This window comes from Sus scrofa, chromosome 16 (genome assembly GCF_054392235.1).
Source record: "Sus scrofa isolate SSC_HxYL_T2T_F1_AM1 chromosome 16, Sscrofa_HxYL_maternal_Yorkshire_Landrace_v2.0, whole genome shotgun sequence".
NCBI classification, from domain to species: domain Eukaryota; kingdom Metazoa; phylum Chordata; class Mammalia; order Artiodactyla; family Suidae; genus Sus; species Sus scrofa.
In genome coordinates, this window is record NC_139398.1 from 17,041,963 (window position 1) to 17,062,369 (window position 20,407).

At 38.9% G+C, this 20,407-nt stretch overlaps 1 protein-coding gene and 1 long non-coding RNA gene across 4 annotated transcripts in view; one reads left to right on the top strand and one right to left on the bottom strand.

Moving 5' to 3' along the window:
- Positions 1-20,407, top strand: part of FBXL7 (F-box and leucine rich repeat protein 7) — a 408,940-nt gene that overhangs the window by 201,668 nt on the left and 186,865 nt on the right. The gene's annotated exons all lie outside the window — the stretch shown is intronic.
- LOC146395455 (uncharacterized) lies at positions 11,412-16,957 on the bottom strand. The gene is made up of 2 exons (XR_014830819.1): positions 16,863-16,957; positions 11,412-13,056 (listed from the first exon to the last, which is right to left on the bottom strand). It is a non-coding gene; the product is annotated as an uncharacterized LOC146395455 (long non-coding RNA).

Below are 20,407 nucleotides of genomic sequence, written 5' to 3' on the forward strand. Positions count from 1 at the left end.
TTGTTTCTTTATGCATTTTATAAATCTTTGAGTGCCTCTCTGTTCCAGGCAGTTTATCAGGTGCTGGGGAGTCAACCGTGAATAAAATACATATAGGTCTTACCCAAATTGAACTCATAATCTAATGGGGAAACAGTAAAAAAAAAAAAAAAGTAATAAATAAAACGTGAATTTTTGAAAGGAAAAACGGGACATTGTGATAGAGAATAACAAAGAATAGGTATTCGAGAAAGGGTGAACTATGAGAACAGAATCTTTAAGCTGAACTTTAAGGATGAGAAGGAATCAGCTCTGTGAAGAGCATTCCAGGCAGAAGAAAGTATGTGCAAAGGCCCTGAGGCAGTGTGGAATTCAGACACCAAGAGAGCTCTTCTCCGTATGGATAAAGAAAGAAGCAGATACTGAAGAATTTTGAACAGAAGCCCATGGTAAACTGATGTGCATGATGCAATAACATTTTAAGACATTCACCCTTGCTCCCAAGTGGAGAATGGATGCTGGCGCACGAGAATGGAGTAGGCATTTAATAATTAATAGTTCATGGCAAAGGAATGGTGGTGAAGAGCATGAGATGTGGAAAGATTTGAGGTCAAATTAAAGAATTTGCTGTTGAGGAAAAAATTAGAGGAGGGTTGAGGGGGAAGTAGAAAAGGAGGGGTTCTGGACTCCTGATTGAAGTAATGGGGGACAGTGGCGCTCTTGACCGAGGTGGGAAGTTCCAGTGCAAGGAGACAGATCTGGGTGGGGAAACGGGGATTCTGTAGTGGACAGATTTAAGTTTGGGATCTCTGCCAGGTGAACTCAGAGGCGTCAGGTCAGGGAAGAGAACTCAGTGTGTGAATGTGGATCTCAGAGGAGAGGTCTGAGCTGATGATACACTCGGGATCCCCACTGTGTGGAGGGCACAGCACTGGGTGGAGGACTCGCTGGGTGTATTAAATAAAAGCCTTCAGCATGAAGGACACCTGCGTGGAACAGTGAACTCATGAAAATGCTTTTCTCATCCCCCATTACTCTACCCCATCTTTTATTCTTCCCTTGGTTCTATTCTTTCTTTCCTTGTCCTAGGACCCTCATCCATGCACACTTACTCTTTCTGACCTTGACTCACTTCTTTGCTCTCTCTCTCTCTCACCTGCACTAGTGCTAGTTTGTCCTGTCCTCTCCTGCCTTTCTATCCAGCCCATCCTTCTCTCAGACTCCCAACCTGGTCCCTTCCTTAACTGCTTTGTGACCTTTTGCTCTTCACTATCTGCTACATAACAGTGGTCCACAAAAAGTAGTGCCCCTGTGATATTTGCTAAATTAATAGCAGTATTCTAAGTTCTACACATTTTTTTTTTTTTGTCTTTTTAGGGCTGCACCCAAGGCCTGTGGAGGTTCCCAGGCTAGGGGTCAAATAGGAGAGGTAGCCACTGGCCAGTGCCACAGCCACAGCAACGCCAGATCGGAGCTGCGTCTGCAACCTACACCACAGCTCATGGCATTGCTGGATCCTTAAACCCACTAAGTGATTGAACCCCTGTCCTCATGGATGCTAGTCGGGTTCGATAACCACTGAGCCACCATGGGAACTCCGGTTCTACAAATCTTTGAAGGTGTGTCTTCCTTCCCAATATTACTGCATGTGCAACATCTGAAAAAGTGAGGCTGTGTTCCTACAAAAAAGAAAAGGAAGAAGAAAGGAAAGGGGGAGGATTATTGGTTTTAGAGCATTTGTAGATCAGGTTGCAATTTGCATGTGGTTTAGACAGTAGGATTTGTTTTCATGAGACATTTTCCCAAAGTTTTCAAACAATGTCGCAAGTTAGAAACATTATTTTCATTGTGAAAATAAGATGCTAGATGATCAGGATTCCCCTTGGCATTTGAACTCCCTCTCAGAACCATGAATATCTATTGTAGTACAGCATTCTGTACATTTTAAGTTAATAGTTACTGATGAAATTTGTTCTGTAAATATATCTGAAGGTTTTGAGAAGCATCATTCCATGATTCCTTGTGCCACCACTCACTTTTTAGCTGGTTTCACTCTCAGTCCTGTGTCTCTGTTGGCTCATTTATCTGCATATCCCTTCCTTTCTTGGGCCTTGATAAAGAGGGTCTAGATCTTAACTTTTCTCTCAAATTACCATTCCAATCTGTGTTTTTTTTTTTTTTTTTTTGTCTTTTAGGGCTGCATCTGTGGCGTATGGAGATTCCCAGGCCAGGAGTCCATCCAAGTGGAGCTGTAGTCTCCAGCCTACACCACAGCCATAGCAACGCAGAATCCGAGCCACATCTGCAACCTGCACCACAGCTCAGGGCAATGCTGGATCCTTAACCCGCTGAGCGAGGTCAGGGATCGAACCCATGTCCTCATGGATGCTAGTTGGGTTTGTTAGCCACTGAGCCATGACAGGAACTCCATGTGAACATATTTTAAAAAACCGAAGTATAATTGACTTACAACACTGGGTGAGTTTCGGGTGCATGCATGGTTCGATATTTCTGTACATTACAAAATGATCACCAGGTTAAGTCTAGTTACCATCCATAACCCTACAAAATTGATGAGCATTAGAAAAAAAGCACTTTATAGTAATGGTTTGCATATTCTGTAGGCATGTTGAATTACTGATTACAGATCTTTCAGGGTTTATTCCTGAAAGTGAAAGCAGCTAATAATTCTATTCAAATATTTTCCATATTCTCAGATCCAGAGAAGACCACTGTATGCAAAGTGTACACACATTTTCAATATCCTTTACTGAATGTTAAACTCCATAGTGAATTTCACTTTAAAGTATACATTTAGCATTGGGACAGATGTTTCATTTGTTAATATTTTTCTGCATTTAAAAAAGCAATATCATGATCGTTTCTCTAGACTACCTGGATAACTGTTTCTCTGTGCAAATATCTCATTATACGCATCTCTCAGTTCCAGTAAAGAAACCATATAGTGTTTGAATAATCAAAAGAATAAAAATTTAATGTTTTTAAACTGAGCCTACGTAGGATGAACACATCACATGCTTGTTGCTGACACCTACCCTGTGTTGGGATGTTGTCATTTGGCTCTATTGCAGTACAAAGACTCCAAGACAAAAGAAGGTTGAGCAGATTTTTGCACTTACCTGGTTGAAGCCAGGAGCTTCATGAGAAATAGGAAGGCTGTCTGTGATTCTCCAAACACTTGGGAATCTGAAGCGGCAGAGAGCCCCTGAATGTGACAAATGTGTATGACGGTGGAGTCCCACAGAATGCTGCCCCCCAGAAGGACTAAGCAACCATGAGAAGGAAGGGTTGACCCATGTCTTTCTAGAGTCCTCAACATTAATAGCTACCAGTTGGATCTGTTAGAAATTACTTCCTTTTCAATATCCATTTTCTCAGGAAAATAAGGTGGTGGGAATCAGAAGTTAAACAGGAGCCAGTTACAAGCATGGATTTTGCTGCTCATTTGCTAGATCTCTCCAGCAGTGTGTTTGTGGGAAGGGTGTTGAATATGGCCACCTGTTCACCATGCAGTGCTGCAGTCAGCACCTTTCTTAGCACAAATGTTTTTCCTGACCACTCCCACCTTTGGATATTGGCTTATTCCCATACTGTTTGCATTGGTCTGTTACCCTCCTCAAAGGGCTCTACGATTTTTCCCACCAGTGCAGAATTTCCTAAGGAGAAACAAAGGGTCTATCTTGCTCTTGAAGTATGTTTTTAAACATTTTATTGGAATATCATTGACTTACAATGCTGTGTTAGTTCCAGGTGTACAGCAAAGTGAATCAGTCACACATATACATATATCCATTCTTTTTCCCCATATAAATTATTATAGAATGTTGAATCAATTTCTCCGTGCTATGCAGTAGGTCTCTATTACTTACTATGTATATATCTTAATTCCAAATTCCCAGTTTCCCCCTTCACCCTGCCACAGTTTCCTCTTTGGTGACTGTAAGTTTGATTTTGAAATCAGTGAGTTTGTTTCTGTTTTATAAATAGGATATTTTGCACTGTTTTATTAGATTCCACATATAAGTACTTTAGTATAATATTTACTGTTCAGTCACCTTCAACAAATAATTACTGAGCACCTACTTGGAAAGTCCTACCGAAGACGAAGGCTTAAAATACAGGCCACAGAGATGTTTTTCTATCTGAGCTGGACTGAGGCAGCCACTTCATATGCCCAAAATTACTTCAAGGTTTCCTTCCTTTCTTTCTTTCTTTCTTTCTTTCTTTCTTTCTTTCTTTCTTTCTTTCTTTCTTTCTTTCTTTCTTTCTTTCTTTCTTTCTTTCTTTCTTTCTTTCTTTCTTCCTTTCTTCCTTCCTTCCTTCCTTCCTTCCTTCCTTCCTTCCTTCCTTCCTTCCTTCCTTTCTTTCTTTCTTTCTTTCTTTCCTTTCTTTCTTTTTTCTTTCCTTCTTTCTTTCCTTCCTTCCTTCCTTCCTTTCTCTCTCTCTCTTTCTTTCTTTCTTTCTTTCCTTCTTGTTTTTTTTTTTTTTTTTTTTTTTAGAGCTGCACCCAAGGCATATGGAGATTCCCAGGCTAGGGGTTGAATAGGAACTATAGCTGCCAGTTTACACCACAGCCACAGCAATGCAGGATCTGAGCCGTGTCTGTGACCTACACTACAGTTCACAGCAATGTGGATCCTTAACCCTGATCCCTGAGCAAGACCAGGGATCCATCCTGCAGCCTCCTGGATGCTAGTCAGATTCGTTTTTGCTGAGCCTCAATGGGAACTCTGACTTCAAGGTTTCTTGAAGCACCTACATCACCCTCCCTCCAGTCTTCATGGGAGGTCTTGCTTTATGAAGCCACTGTGGGGATGTAAAGGCAACCAGAAGTACTGTCACGAAGTTCTCTGTGTCTCTCCAACCTTACCTGTAGCCACTCTGTGTCTTTCCTCTTCTCTCAACTCTTCTTCCTTCACCCTTTTCTCCTGTCCCACCTCTATATCAACATCTCCTTCCTTGTCTTTTTACTGCTATGTCTTGCTCTCTTCCTAAACCAACCAACTGTTATTTGTATTTCTATGCCAAGCTTTGAATATGCATTTCCCCTACGACCTAAAATGCTTTTCTAATTATGGTTTCTCCATTCCTTTTTTATTTTCTTTGCTTTTTATGGCTGATCTTGCAGCATATGGCAGTTAAATCTCTTCGAGCCCAGGGGCTGGGTTAGTGTCTGATGAGGAATGATATCTGACAGCCCTGGTCTCAAATCAGAAGGACACAAATCTGACATCTGAAGCCAAATCACAGAGTCTTCCATCCTTTCCCAACATTGCTCACTGTGGTGCTTATACACGTGGCCTCATCTCTAAAGATGGAGAAGAATCCTGGTTCCCATTTCTCAGCTAATGAGACAGAGGCACAAATTTGTAAAACAAGGTTTGTTTCCCAGTGAAAACCAGATGGGCTGAATCCCAGTGGGGTCCTGGGTCCACTCTCTGCCATGTGTCTTAACAGTGGCGGAAGGGTGCCCTCACTTAATTTTCACTTCTAATCAACTCCAGAATTCCTTTACCTGAAACATTAGCAATCCAAATAAACTTCCAGTTACTAGAGCTAGAAATTACAAGCCTTGGCATGCAAGGAGCTGAACGCGAGTGCCACGCTTAGCTGCTGATGCCAAATCCCACATTGCCTGACATCTCAAACCTGAAAAGTTCCCTTTGCAGTTAATTTTTGCTTTAGGGAATGAGCAATCAGTTATCAGATCCCCTGACCACTTGTGTAAATCTTCAAGACAATATCTTCAGAAGAAATCAGTCTGTTTTTTCCTCGTTCGCTTTAGGAGAATTGACCCAATAATCAAACATGCTTTTATTCTCATTTGAATCACATGAATCCTTCAAGTCTTTTTCTTTGGGGTTTTATTTGTTTGCAAACCAGAAGAACACTTTAAGTTAAGTTGATGGAATTTAAAAATGCCCAAGGCTTAATAACACACTATTGGAATATTTGAATATAGCTAAATTTACAGCAGTGACATTATGTGTTGTAGGGTTTTTGGCAAGGGATAAAGGTTGGAACTGTCCCAGGAAACGTTTTCTCACATAGTTGGTCATTGACTCAAAATGGCAAGTGCTCTGGAATCGCACTTGCTTGACACTGGTGAGTCTCTGGACGTGGTTAGCTCCTTCTTATTGAATGATCAAGGGTGTGTTGTAAATGCTGCACCTGCTCTCTGCAGGATGCTGGGGCCAAGACTGGAGGAACCACTAGGGACACATAAGACCTGGGCCTTGCCCACAAGGCACTTACAGTCTGGTTGTGAAGTTAAGGCATCACAGTGTGACCCCAAACATATCCTGAAAAATGCAAGCACTGTTGTCTCTACCCTCAAAATGTCTGTACAGTCAGAGCACTTCTTACCATGTCCACTGCTGCCACCTGCTTTAAGCCACCATCATCTCTCATCATCTAGATTATGGCTGTAAATGCCCAGGTGGAATCTCTGTGCTTCCACCAGGGCCCTATTCTCAACATAACAATCAAGGTGATCCAGTTGGAAAGTAAGTTGAACCCTTCAGTCCTCTGTGGAAAGCCCTTAAAAGCTCCTGGACCCACTCAGAGTAGAGCTAGTGTCCTAGCAGTATAAACAAAGTTCGCACATGGTCCAGGCACCCATACCCTCTTTGACTCTCTGATCTTAACTTTTACCAGTTTTCTTCTTGTCTACTCTGTTCCATCCATGTTCACCTCCTTGCTTTATGTGGAGTACCCAGGGACGTTGCTACCTCAGGGCCTTTGCACCTGCCAATCCCTCTGTCTGGAATCCTCTTTCCCCCAGTGACTACTCACCCCTCACATATCCAGGTCTTAACTCACAGGGAGGTTTTTTTAGGCTATTATCTTCAAGTGGGCTCTCATAAGCCTGTGCGCACATACACACACACGCACACACTTACTTTGTTTCATATAGATATTACCATATGACGTTTCCCTCTTTTATGTATTATCCATCTTTTCCCCATTAGGAGATAAGCTCCATGAAAGCAGATGGGTTTTTTTCTAGTTTTCTTTGTCATATCTTTAGTACCTAGCATGGTTTCTGATACACAGTAGGTGGCCAATAAATATTTATCAAGTAATTAGCAAGTATGCAGTATTGTATTAATTTTCTTAAGGCTTCCTTAACAAAGTATCATGAACTGGGTAGACTAAAGCCCAGAAATGTATTGTCTCACAGCTCTGGAGGATAGAACCCTAAAGTCGAGGTGTCTACAGAGCCGTGCTCTCCCTAAAACCTGTACGATGAATCCTCACGGGCCTCTTCCAGCTTCTGGAAGCCTCAAACATTAACTTCAGCTGTAGCACTTCAATTTCTGCCTCCATTGCTACCTGGCCTTCTCTCCTTATTTGGGATGTGATGGAAGGAAAGCCATTCCCTTTATATGTCACCTCACCTTCCTTTTTCCTCTGAAATTTGACCAGACTAATAGCCCGTCAGCACAGCTCTGGTCCAGCATCTACTCAGACTGAAAACTTTCAGCATCTATACTGTGGCTCAGTGGGGTAAGGGTAAGACATTGAATAGTAACCAAGAGGATGTGGGTTTGATCCCTGGCCTCCCCCAGTGGGTTAAGGATCCTGTGTTGCCGCAGGCTGCAGTCTAGGTAGAAGATGTGGCTTGGTTCCAGTGTTGCCATAGCTGTGGAGGCTTGTAGCTGCAGTGCTGATTTGACCCCTAGCCTGGAAACTTCCATCTGGTGCAGGTGCAGCCCTAAAAAGACAAAAATAGATGGATAGATAGACAGACGATAGACAGATTGAGATACTCTAGTCTTGCACTTGAGGTTTTCTACCTTCTGTTTGCCATCCACTACCACACAACCCATGATCCATCTAACTTGTAGGATTTGCTCTCCCCGATAGGTATCCTTTGCGGCATCCCTACCCAGGCCTCTTCTTACGCATTTCCTTTAACCCCTTTCTAGTGCAACCACCATGTAAAGCCTTTCCTACCATCTTCCTTCCTAAGTGCAACTCTTCCATCTTCAAATCATGCTTGCAGGTTTATCCCTACCTTCCTGAGGGCATTCATTATTTCCTACCCTGTCTTTTAGATATATATGAATGAAGGTTTTGTTTCCTCTAAATTAGGAAGATAAACATACCAGTAGTGTGATTTTTTTTTTTTTTTGGTTGGTCAAACTTGTCAGAAGCTTTTATCTGACTTAATAAACTTTAACAACTTTTGTTGTTCTGAATCAAAGAATGTGAGGTTTCGAATGTAAAAATATGTCTTTTCTCAGTTGTTTTCTGAGATAGCAATACACATTGAGGAAATAAGGTTAAGCTTCTGAGGGAAGGATTTGAGAAAGAAAAGTTAAGACATGTGGAGGAAAAAAAGGAGGAAACGTGGAGAAAGTTTGGTGGATGTTATAATGTCTACTGTATTACATGGAATCATCTTTAGGAATTTTTTTTAAACACCTACACTCTCTGGAAAATAGATTAGTTTACATATTGTGGTAGGCCACATAATGTCCTCTGAAAAATAACCCCACTGCAATCCCTGGAACCTATGAATACGCTGAGTTAAATGGCATAAAGGACTTTGCGGATTTGATTAAGTTCAGGATCTTGAGACGGGGAGATGACTCTGGATTAATCTGGCTGGATCCAATGTAATAATAAGGGTCCTTACAAGACAGAAGCAAGGCGGTCAGTCTCTAAGAATGAGATGTAATGACAAAAGCAGAAAAGAAAATGCAGAGAGAGATGGAAATGCTGGCTTTGAGGATGGAGGATGGGGCCATGATCCAAAGAATGGAAGTGATTTCCACACACATGGAAATGAATTCTCCCCTAGAGCATCCAGATGGGATACAGACCTCCTGACACCTTGACTTTAGGACTTCTGACCCGCAGAACTGTAAAATAATAATTGTTTTGAGTCAATTTGGAGTAATGTATTACAGTGGCAATAGAAAACTAAAACACATAGTGTAAGGCTCTGACGATCAAAAGCAGAGACCAGTGGTTGGCAGTCTTTTCTGTAAAGGACCGGATAGCAAATGTTTTAGGTTCTGTGGGCTGTATGGTCTCTGCCACAATTACTCAACTCTGCTGTGTAACTTGAAAGCAGCCAGAGATGATATGTAAATAAATGGATATGGCAGTGTTCCAATAAAACTTTATTTACAAAAATAGGCTATAGACCAGACTTGGCCCACAGGCTGTAGCTTGCTGATACATGGTAGAAACCAATGGCTCATCATTGTTTATTGTTTTAATTTATATTTCATCCTTTTCTGGAATCTGATTCCTATGTATGTGTGCCACATGATCCACTGAACTAGATATAAAATATCCAGCAATGGTCTGGAGTTGCTTTTCCAACCAGAAACATGACGATTTTTAAGTGTGAAGATGAAGCTCCTTCTTAACACTTTCCAGTTATCTTTAATTCCTCAGTATTTGCGCATTGCAAGAATTGTGTCCCAGAGGTGTAAATAGTAGTGCTAAATGACTTGGCTTGGTCTGTTCACGTGAGAAGACTGTACTGTATTGTCACAAAGCCTTCAGCATTTCTCATGCTAAGAATATGCACATCTCATGAAAATGTATTTCATCAAGGACTGTCTATGGAGGATTAAACTAAACTGTAAAACCATGTTTTTGTGTACAGACTTCAGGATTGCTAATGGTCTTTTGTTTATAATTTCTCCCTGGGACATCTCTCTTGAGGCAAATGTTCTCTCCGCAGAGGAGGTACTGTACAGACAGTGTGGTTTTTAGCCAAAGAAATTGCTGCACGCGGGGATTCTTATTAGTCTCGTGTTGTACTTCTCTTTGCTTTGTGAACCTGACCCCAAACATCTGTATAAATGTGGCAAGTTAAAACAGCCTGCTTATACCTGGCTTGCCAAATACAATTCTGTTTTCATCATGTTTATATCAGGATTACATGACATTGGCCCACCTCCCGTGCCTGCTGGCTTCCTTCTCCTTTCTTCCTTGTTCATCATGCTGACCTCCAACTCTAACAGCTCAGTTCCAGTCCTGCCCCCTCTGTGGTCAGGCCTGCACTGTCACTACTCCCTCTGCAACTTCTCCTAATATCCCTTCTGGTCTATATGTAAGTGAGTTAATTCATGTCACATGACGCTTTACTGTTCGCATGATTTTTGCATGCATCCTACTAAAGTATAGATACTCATATTCATAAACCAGCGTATAATTATTCATACTTAAGTATAGCATGCAATATTTTCTGGTTCATTGATTGCTAGATTTTTTTTTTACTTAATTTGACTCTTTGGATTTTTAAAAAAATATTTTTTAGAACACTTTCAGGTTTATAACAAAACGGAAAGGAAAGTAGAGAGGATTCCCATATACCTCCTACACCAACATATGAATAGCCTTCCCCATTATCAACATCACTCACCAAAATGATCCTTTTTAGTTTTAACCAAGGATGATCCTACGTTGACATATCATAATCACCCAAAGTCCATAGTTTATATTAGAGTTCATTCTGGGTATGTACATTCTGTGGATGTGGACAAATATATGATGACATATGTCCAAAGTTAAAATAATGAGTATTTTCATTGCCCTAAAAATTCTTTGTCTCTGACTATTCATCTCTACCCTTGTACCAACACACCAATACTCCTGGCAACCATTGATCTTTTACTGTCTTCACAGATTTGCTTTTCTAGAATGTCGTATAGTTAGAATCATAGCAGGGAACTCTTTAGATTGACTTCTTTCACACAGTAATATACATTTAAGGTTCTTTCAAATCTTTTCATGGCTTGATAGGTCATTTCTTTTTAGTACTGAATTATATTCCATTGTCTTGATGCACCGCAGTTTAACCATTCACCTACTAGAGGACATATTGGTTGCCTCCAAGTTTTGGCAATTAATAATAAAGTTGTAGTAAACTTCTGTGTGCAGATTTTTGTATGTATGTAAGTTTTCAACTCCTTTGGGGAAATACCAAGGAGCACAGTTGCTGGATCATATGGTTGGTACATAAGAAAGCAATTGACTTTTGTATTTTAACCTTGCTGTAATCACTTATTAATTCCCAGAGATTTCTGTTTATTTTTTCAGATTTTCTACATAGGGGATCATTTCATCTTCAAAGACAATTTTAAATCTTCCTTCCCAATCTATCTACCTTTAATTTCTTTTTCTTGCATTATTACATTAGCAAGGACTTCCAGTGTGATGTTACAAAGAAATGGTGAGGAGGGACATCCCTTGCTTTGTACCAGATTTTAATGGGAAAGCTTCAAATTTCTTGCCATTAAGTATAGGTTTTTTATAGATAGTCTTTATCAAGCTGAGAAAGTTCCCCACTATTGCTAATTTACTGAGAGTTTTTATTATGAATGAGTGTTGAATTCTTTTTCTGCATCTGTTGAGGTTATTTATTTCTCTTTTATAGTTTGTATGGATAACATTAATAGATTTGCAAATGCTGAACCTGCCTTGCATACCTGGGATAAATCCCACTTGGTTATGGTATCTACTTCTTTTTAATACGTTTTTGGAGTTGACTTGCTGATACCTTGTCGAGGATTTTTGCACCAATGTCCATGAGATATATTGGTCTATGATTTTCTTTTCTTGTAATATCTTTTTCTAGTTTGGGGATTAGGGTAATATTGGCTTCACAGAAGGAGTTAGAGAGTATTCCCTCTGCTTCTATTGTTGAAGGAAATTGTAGAATTGATGTGATTTCTTCCTTAAATGTTTGGTAGAATTTACCAATGAGCCCAGCGCTTTCCGTTTTGGAAGGTTATTAATTTTTTATTCAGTTTCTTTAATAGATACAGGCCTATTCAGATTATCTAACTCATTTTGCGTGAGTTTTGGCAGCTTGTATCTTTGAAGAGATTGGTCCATTTCATCTGGTTTATCAGATTGTGGGCAGGAGTTGTTCACTGTATTTGTTTATCATGCTTTTAATTTCCACGAGCCCTGTAGTAATACCTCTCTTTCATTTTTAATATGACTAATTGCAAGGAACCAGCTTTTGCCTTCATTGTGGTTTTCTTTTTGGTTTTTTGTTTGTTTGTTTGTTTGTTTTTTAATGGCTGCATGTGTGGTATATGGAAGTTACTGGGCCAGGGATTGAATTTGAGCCACAGCTGTGAGCTAGACCACAGCTGTGGCAATGCCAGATCCTTTAATCCTCTGCATCAGGCTGGGAACCAAACCTGAACCTTCGCAGTGACCCAAGCCACTGAAGTTGGATTCTTAACCCACGGTGCTGCAGCAGGAACTCCAGATTTCTACTCTGATTCTTATTATTTATTTTCTTCTGCTACTTTGGATTTAATTTGCTTTTTTTTTTTTCCTAGTTTCCTAAGCTGGAAACTTAATTTCTTGATTTTAGATCTTTCTTTTTTCTAATCTATGCATTCAGTACCATAAATTTCCCCCTAAGTACCATTTTTGCTGCATTCCACAGATTTTGTTAAGTTGTGTTTTCATTTTCATGTAGCCCAAAATATTTTAAAACTTATCTTGACATTTCTTCTTTGGCCCATATGGTTTTAAGAAGTGTGCTTTTTGGTTTCCATGTCTTTTGTGATTTTCCAGTTAAATTTCTGTTGGTGATTTCTAGTTTAATTCCATGTGGTCTGAGAACAGGCACTGTATCATTTTTATTCCTTTATGTTTGTTAGAGTGTATTTTATGGCCCAGAATGTGGTCCACCTTGGTAAATGTTCCATGTGAGCTTGAGAAATATGTGTATTCTGCTTTTGTTGAATGAAGTAGCCTATAGAGGTCAACTACTCATTGGTTGGTAGTGTTATTGAGTTCAGCTATGTCCTTACTGATTTTCTGCCTGTTGCATTTGCTCATTTCTGAGAAAGGGGACATCTTTGGATTATATAGAGAAATATTCTGTGGTTTGTAACAGAGTTCATATTTTCATCTTTTCAGTTATAGCTAGTGTTCACCCTCTAACTTAATATTTTAGAGAAAGTAATCCGCTCTGATTTCCAGATTTGTTTAGTGGTGTCATTTATGTTAAAAAAAAATCATACTTTTTTTTTCTTTTTGGTCTTTTTGCCTTTTCTAGGGCCACTCCTGCAGCATATGGAGGTTCCCAGGCTGGGGGTCCAATCAGAGCTGTAGCCCCTGGCCTACGCCAGAGCCACAGCAATGCAGGATCTGAGCCATGTCCGTGACCCACACCACAGCTCACAGCAATGCCAGATCCTTAACCCACTAAGCAAGGCCAGGGATTGAACTCACAACCTCATGGTTCCTAGTCGGATTAGTTAACCACTGAGCCATGATGGGAACTCCCATACTTGTTAATACTGTTTAATTAATATCCTGGTAGCAAAGAATAATTATGATGCTGTCTTGAACAATTTCAATTTGGGCATGACTTTACCTAAATTATTCCAGATAATGAAGACTTTTAAAAAAAAATTATCTTCAGAAACTTACAAAGAAAAATGTTCAGTGTCTCCTGACATGGATTGATTCTAGTTTAAATAATCTGCCATGTGAGGTGTGACACCTTTGCCAGGCCTCAGTGAATGTGTCATTTGGTATGGAGAGCTGTGTTTGGCAGTGCACTTGTCTTCTTTCTCGTTTCCAGGAACACCTGCTCCTTGTATCCTGATGTCTTGTAGGTATGATGACCATGGTGTTGATCTAGTTGAGTCGTGTGTGCTTTCAGCCTCCTAGCAGATAGAAAAAGTAGAATTCCACTGTGATTCCATTACAGACTATTCTAAGAATGTTCAGTTTAAATGAATAGGTGATGCACACCTAATCCATTCTTGCTTTAAATTCTCTCTGCACTCATTCCACTGAAAAAGTTATCACGATTTGTTAGTGACGTAGATCTTACGATGCCCACAGGCAGTGCAGACCAGTGGTAAGGATACATGTCTAAGAAACTGTAGTTAAGTGATAAAGTGCTTGCTTATCCTCTTCCATATTGCACTGTTAGGCTGAGTGAGGACATGTGGGTGAAAAGGTGACCTCAAATAATTGCATGAAACTAGATAAAAGACATTGCTCCTCCATATCAGACTCGGCTGATATACACCTGCCAAGGAAGTGTAACCTGAATTTAAGTGTGAGAAAACAGACGCAACAAAGAGAGAAGTGTTATTTGAAATAATTGACCTGGGCTCTGAAAAATGCCAATATCAGGTGAGTGAAAAAGAGTCTGGGCAAATGGTCTAGAATAAAGGATCCTTGATCAGATCCTGGATTCAAAAATAAAATAAAACAAAAAAGTCCCAGCCTCATAGGACATCATTCCGTCAAAGGAAAAAGGTTAAATATAGCGTGTGTATTAATAGGAGTATTGAATCATTGTTAAATTTTCTCTGTGTGAAAAATGTATGGATGTCACGTGCACTAATATTTCATAGGAGGTACATGCCGAAGTATTTTAGAGATTCAGTCACAAGATCTGCAACTGACTCTCCAGTAATTCAGAAAAGGAAAGTGTGTATATGTGTGTATGCCTCTACATACATACACACGAATATATACATAAACATATATGTGTGTATATACGTAAATATATGTAAATATATGACGGAGAGAATGTGTAAATACTAACAGTTGGTAAATCTTGGCGAGTAGATGTGTATTGTATTATTCTTCCCAGTTGTCCCTAAGTTTGACATTTTTAAAAGTAAGTTGAAAATAGCTTGGGGGTAAAGAGACAACAAATATCAGAGAGTCTTGCCCCCAGGCTTTTGTTTGGACATTAGTTAAGTTTCAGATAAAGTGGAAAATCCTCAAGCTACTAAAATAAATAATCTGTTCCTTATTTTTTATAATATTTGTATATTTTAGTACTTATAGGCAGGGCAGTTGAAGACTAGCTAAATAAATATGTCTTCATATATCTTTGACCCTTTAAGGGATGCCTTTAAATAAACTAGCAAACAAAATAACAGCCAGGCACCAAGGCGTTGTAATAATCACAGGTTTTTGACGTGGAAGTGTTTCTCAGTGTGAGAGTTATTTCTTTCAGCTGTAATAATAATGGGCTTCTCCTCTAAGGGGAAAATATGTGATGTTTAAAGTAAATATCATCAGTACAGTTTTGCAGTGTTGAGAAAACAGAAATGACCTTTTTTTTTTTTTTTTTTTTCCTTTAAACATTCATATCACCAGAAAGTCTCATGAATCTGTACTGGGGAGACTGACTTTCAATTGACTAAGAGGTGATAAAAAGACAGGTTACAAGAGGGCTTCCCCATCATTCTAAACAAAGCCAAAGCCTCTTTTATTTGGTTCTTCATGCAAGGATAAGCCCAGACTCTTATCCAGGAAAAGTTGGCTTCACTTTTCTACTGAAACCTGCATTTTGCCAGCTGAACACAGTTCAGAATGAAACTGTAGGCTCAGAGGATGCCATTCCTTCCTTCCTAGGAATTGACTCAAACCAGTGTTGTTCTGAGTAGTCTGATTATCTTTATAGTTATCCCAAGGCTGGTTCTAAAAGGATCCACACATTTCTCCAGCAATCAGCCCAAGGTTTGAAGACATCTTTTTGGTGGGATTTCACAACTTCTCTTTTTTTTCTTATGAAAGAACAAGTTGTCTTTGTTCCCTCAATCTGATATGTCTTTCATTGAGAAGATTAAATACATATTCTGCTGTCACTCTAAATACTATTTCTGTTTTTTTCTTTTTTTTAACCGAAAGAATATCCAGAATTATAGTATATATCATTATTTGAGTAGTCATGATTTTTCTGACATGGTACTAGTTGAATTATCTGCGATTACATGATACCAATATCACAAGAGCCCTGTAGGACAGGTATTATTATTTTACAGAGAAGGGAAATTTTATAGCTAAGTAAGTAGGTAGTGCTTGGTCTAATTAATAGCCTTGTCCCTCCCACTGCAATATACTGCTTCCTGCAAATGAAAGATATTTATTTTCTTTTATTCCATTATCCACTTAGAAATTGTGACAGCATGCAGAAACATGATCAAATAAATTGAAACAAATCCTTTTAAGGTGGAAATTTTATTTCTTGTCTCTATCAGCTGGTCAGTTAGGTTTTTATGAATGTGTTTATCTTTCTGAAGTCTTAACATGGGTAGACATTTATTTGTCTATTAAAATCTGTACCATGGACTAAAGGAAATATCAGATATTCTGCAGGAATGATTAATGTCAAGGTAGCTTGCCTTGATTTAGGCCAGAGATCATAGAAGATTTCAGCTGAGTTTTCCAGGATCCTCCTTGGCAGGGAGAGAGAATAACCCAGAGAGATTCCAAAGTAATAAGGCTAATCAACTGATATTCATGCACTGACTCAGAAATAGCTTGGCAGGTGAGAAGTTGAATGTGTATTCAACACCAGTAGCTACTGCTTCTTGTTTGTTCAACACATGTGATCACCAGTTCTGTGCCAGGCATCAGGCTGGGGACTGAAATCATTCAAGAATTGCCACAGTTGTCTGCAGGTCTAAATTTGCAATCTCAGTTGCATCATCATGCATAAAGATGTTAGCAAGAAATCGTAATATTACCCCCAAACTAGCCATTTATTAGCAGTTACAACTATTAATTAGGTTGTCTTCCAAGGATAGTCCTAAAGAACCCATGCTATGGATGCCTCCAGCACCTTTTCCTCGAAGTCTTCTTTTTTGGAACTTTCCCTGAAAACATTCAAGAATCTGATGGAGGGAGTTCCCGTCGTGGCGCAGTGGTTAACGAATCCGACTAGGAACCATGAGGTTGTGGGTTCGCTCCCTGCCCTTGCTCAGTGGGTTAACGATCTGGCGTTGCCGTGAGCTGTGGTGTAGGTTGCAGACGCGGCTCGGATTCCGAGTTGCTGTGCCTCTGGCGTAGGCCGGTGGCTACAGCTCCGATTCAACCCCTAGCCTGGGAACCTCCATATGTCGCGGGAGCGGCCCAAGAAATAGCAACAATAACAACAACAACAACAACAACAAAAGACAAAAAAAAAAAGAAAAAAAAAAAAAAGAATCTGATGGAAGACATCCAATTAGAAACTTGCATGTTGTAAACTTTAAGCTGTGATTATATTTACCTTGGATGGCTGCGTAAATTACTTGACTTTTCTCCATGCTTAAAATGGTATTATGGAACTGCATTGTGCCTGATTACATGATCCATCTCTATTGTGAATCCTTTCAAGCATGCACGTTGGTTGTAAATATTGGGAAACCATTAAATAATTCATTAAAACTTCATAGGTTTTAAGAGGTAAGTCTGGTGTTGCGTTTATACCTAGGTAATTTTTTCCCTCCCATTAAATAAAGTCATCCACATCCTCACTGTCTGAAATGGGTTGGTCAACAACTTATTTTTCTCGTAGACCCTATCATTTTGTACATTAATCCACCAGCTTCAGCAACAATGGCATCATCAGTTATTATCTGTTTTTAGCTGTCTTTTCAAACTTGTCTATTGGAAAGAATGTAATATTATATAATTGTGCAATGCTTATAACAGGTTAACATGAGTTTGTCCACCTGAATTGATAGTCATTGCTGCTTCTCTGAAACACAGACACACACACAACATCTCTGGGAGAAAAATGCCAAAATTCTAAAACCTCCTATAATAGGCTCAGAGAATGAGCTTGTTCTGGAACAAGTTGGATGAATTTCTAGTGCAAATTGTTCAATAAAGGCAACAATGAGTCAAATGAGAAATATGTTTGAAAATAATTTTTACGTATAGTATTCATTTCCTCCTCTAGTAAATTTTATTCATGGTGCAACTTTCTCTGCAGAATAGTAGTGATCTGTTTTTAATTCTGGAGTATTTTACTGTTTAAAAAGATCCCATCTTTTTCTTTGTCTTTTTAAATTTCCAGTGTATAATTTTGCTTTTACAATAGGATACTTAAGAAAGTTATAACTTTGATGGAGGAGGTTTGTATAATGCTCATTCACACACATCTTTGAACATCAATATTTTACTTTATTATAAGGACTAGGTAAGTTTTCATTTCGTTTGCTGCTTGGAGAGTCCATATGTCTTGGATTTTCAAAGAACTGTTTTTCAGTGTGAAACCTACGCTATTAAATAGAACAGTCTCGCTCTAAATTCCTGTAGGCGTGTGATTTTAAGAGAACTGTGCATTTATTTAAGTTGATGAAAGAGTTCCAAAGCTTGTGGAGCTTACAGGATCTGTAAGTAAGGTCATTCACAAAATCTACAAGTATTCTGCTTAATGTCATAGCAAACAAGGATCAAAAGATACAGGAAAAATTAGTCATTTTAGGTCCTACTTTGTTATTTGCATTTATATTCTCTTCTTCTCTTTTCCCTCTTTTTTTCCCTTCTCTCTCTACACCATCTTTAAGTTCTTGATGTTTATTTTACTGATGATACAAAAATAAAATATTCTCCAACTTAAAAAAAAGATCTTTTTTTGACTCTCAGACCAAACTATACCATTTCTCAGCTTCCCTTTGTAGTTAAACTTTTCAAAATAATTTCTTTTCATATTGCCTTTATCACCTCACCTCCCATGTTTTAAATCTTTTATTTAAAGTTGTTAGCTTTGTAGTAATATTTTCTCAGGCATATTTTCAGCCCAGAAAATGATACTTTTTAAGTAGGATTACATTGTATGCTATGTTTTGTCTAGCCCAGGTCATTTTTGCTATTATAAAATTTACAACTGTTGCCTAAAGATGTACAGTATTGTACACTTAGCATATTTCTTTTTTTAAGAAATATTTTATTATGAAAGATGCCAGTGCTTCTGATAGCAAGCCTTCAGAGTCCATTGCAAGAGTACAAATGGAGGCTTATCTACCATTCGATAAATATTTAACAGATATATGTCATGCTTATGTAGTCTGTCCTCCCTTCTTGATATTTCTTCATGACTACTTGCACAGCCAGGTTTGACTAATTTGACTAATTTGAGGATCCTTGGTGTCTCCTTCATAATCATACCAACCCCCTGCTCTCCACCTTGTCCTGCGCCAACAGAAAACTCGCATCTATACACTTGGACTTCACAGCTTGCAGGTCCAGGCTGCATCCCCAGCCCCTGCAGATAGTTGCCCTTGACTGTCCATGATTCTTAGGGGTGCACACATAATGACACAGTCTTCTACTGGGGATGGGGAGTAGGCCCAGGGAATAGATTGACATAATCCCTGGAATTGGGCTACAGCCACCTGGGCAGGGCATGCCAGGGATCCATGTGACTGGAACAAAGTGCAGGTTTCATGGACACATTCCCATGGCTGGCTGACTTTTTGTACATATGCACTATTTCATATACTATGCCATTCATAGAAATGCTAATAACAGCATGTTTACAAAAATCTGAGACCAACTCGGTTACCAGTGGACAGGGCATTGAGTAACTTATGTTCCATAATGGAATACTATAATGCAGTGAAATATGTATGCATGCAATATAAATATTTTAAACAATATTACCTATGGGTGAATTTTATATAACTGGTTGATTATTACAGAATACTTTCACTGATTTTGTGACATCTGTAGCCAACCTATGGTTGCATTTGATGAATGAGTGTGGTACTGACTGTAAATGATTTCTTTGCTTATGTTAACAATACAAAAATAAAGCAAAATGTGTTTTGATCATTCAGCATTTGTCAGTGACGTGAGTGACCACCTTGTTGAATCAGATAATGATATTTGTCTACTAGAAGTATATTCTCTTAATTTTTTGTACTATTCACAATGTAATGACTGTAAACATGATGCATTTTTCTTCCTTTTCAGTTATGATTTGTTATAGAATATTGAATATATCTCCCTGTGCTGTACAGTAGGACTTTGTTGTTTAATCCATCCTATACGGAATTGTTGGACCTGCTGTCTCAAACTCTCGAAATTCTCATCTCTATGTCTGTGAGTCTGTTTATATTTCATAAATAAGTTCATTTGTACCATGTTTTAGGTTCTACATATAAGTGATATCATATGATATTTGTCTCTCTCTTCCTGACTTAAACTTCACTTAGCATGATAATCTCTAGGTCCATCCATGTTCCTGCAAATGGCATTATTTCATTCTTTTTTATGACTAAGTAATATCCCATTATATATGTGTATTCCATTTATATATATATCTTATACACACATACATATATATATACATACACACACACACACACACACACACACACACATAACATCTTCTCTCTTCATTAATCTGTCTATGGACATCATTTAGGTTGTTTCCATATCTCAGCTATTGTACATAGTGCTTCTGGGAATGTTGGGGTGCGTGTATCTTTTCAAATTACAGTTTTGTCTGGATATATGCCCAGAGTGAGATTGCTGGATCATATGGCAAATGTATTTTTAGTTTTTTGAGGAACCCCCATAGTGTTCTCCATAGTGACTGCACCAATTTACATTTCTACCAATAGTGTAAGAGGGTTCCTTTTCCTCCACACCCTTTCTAGCA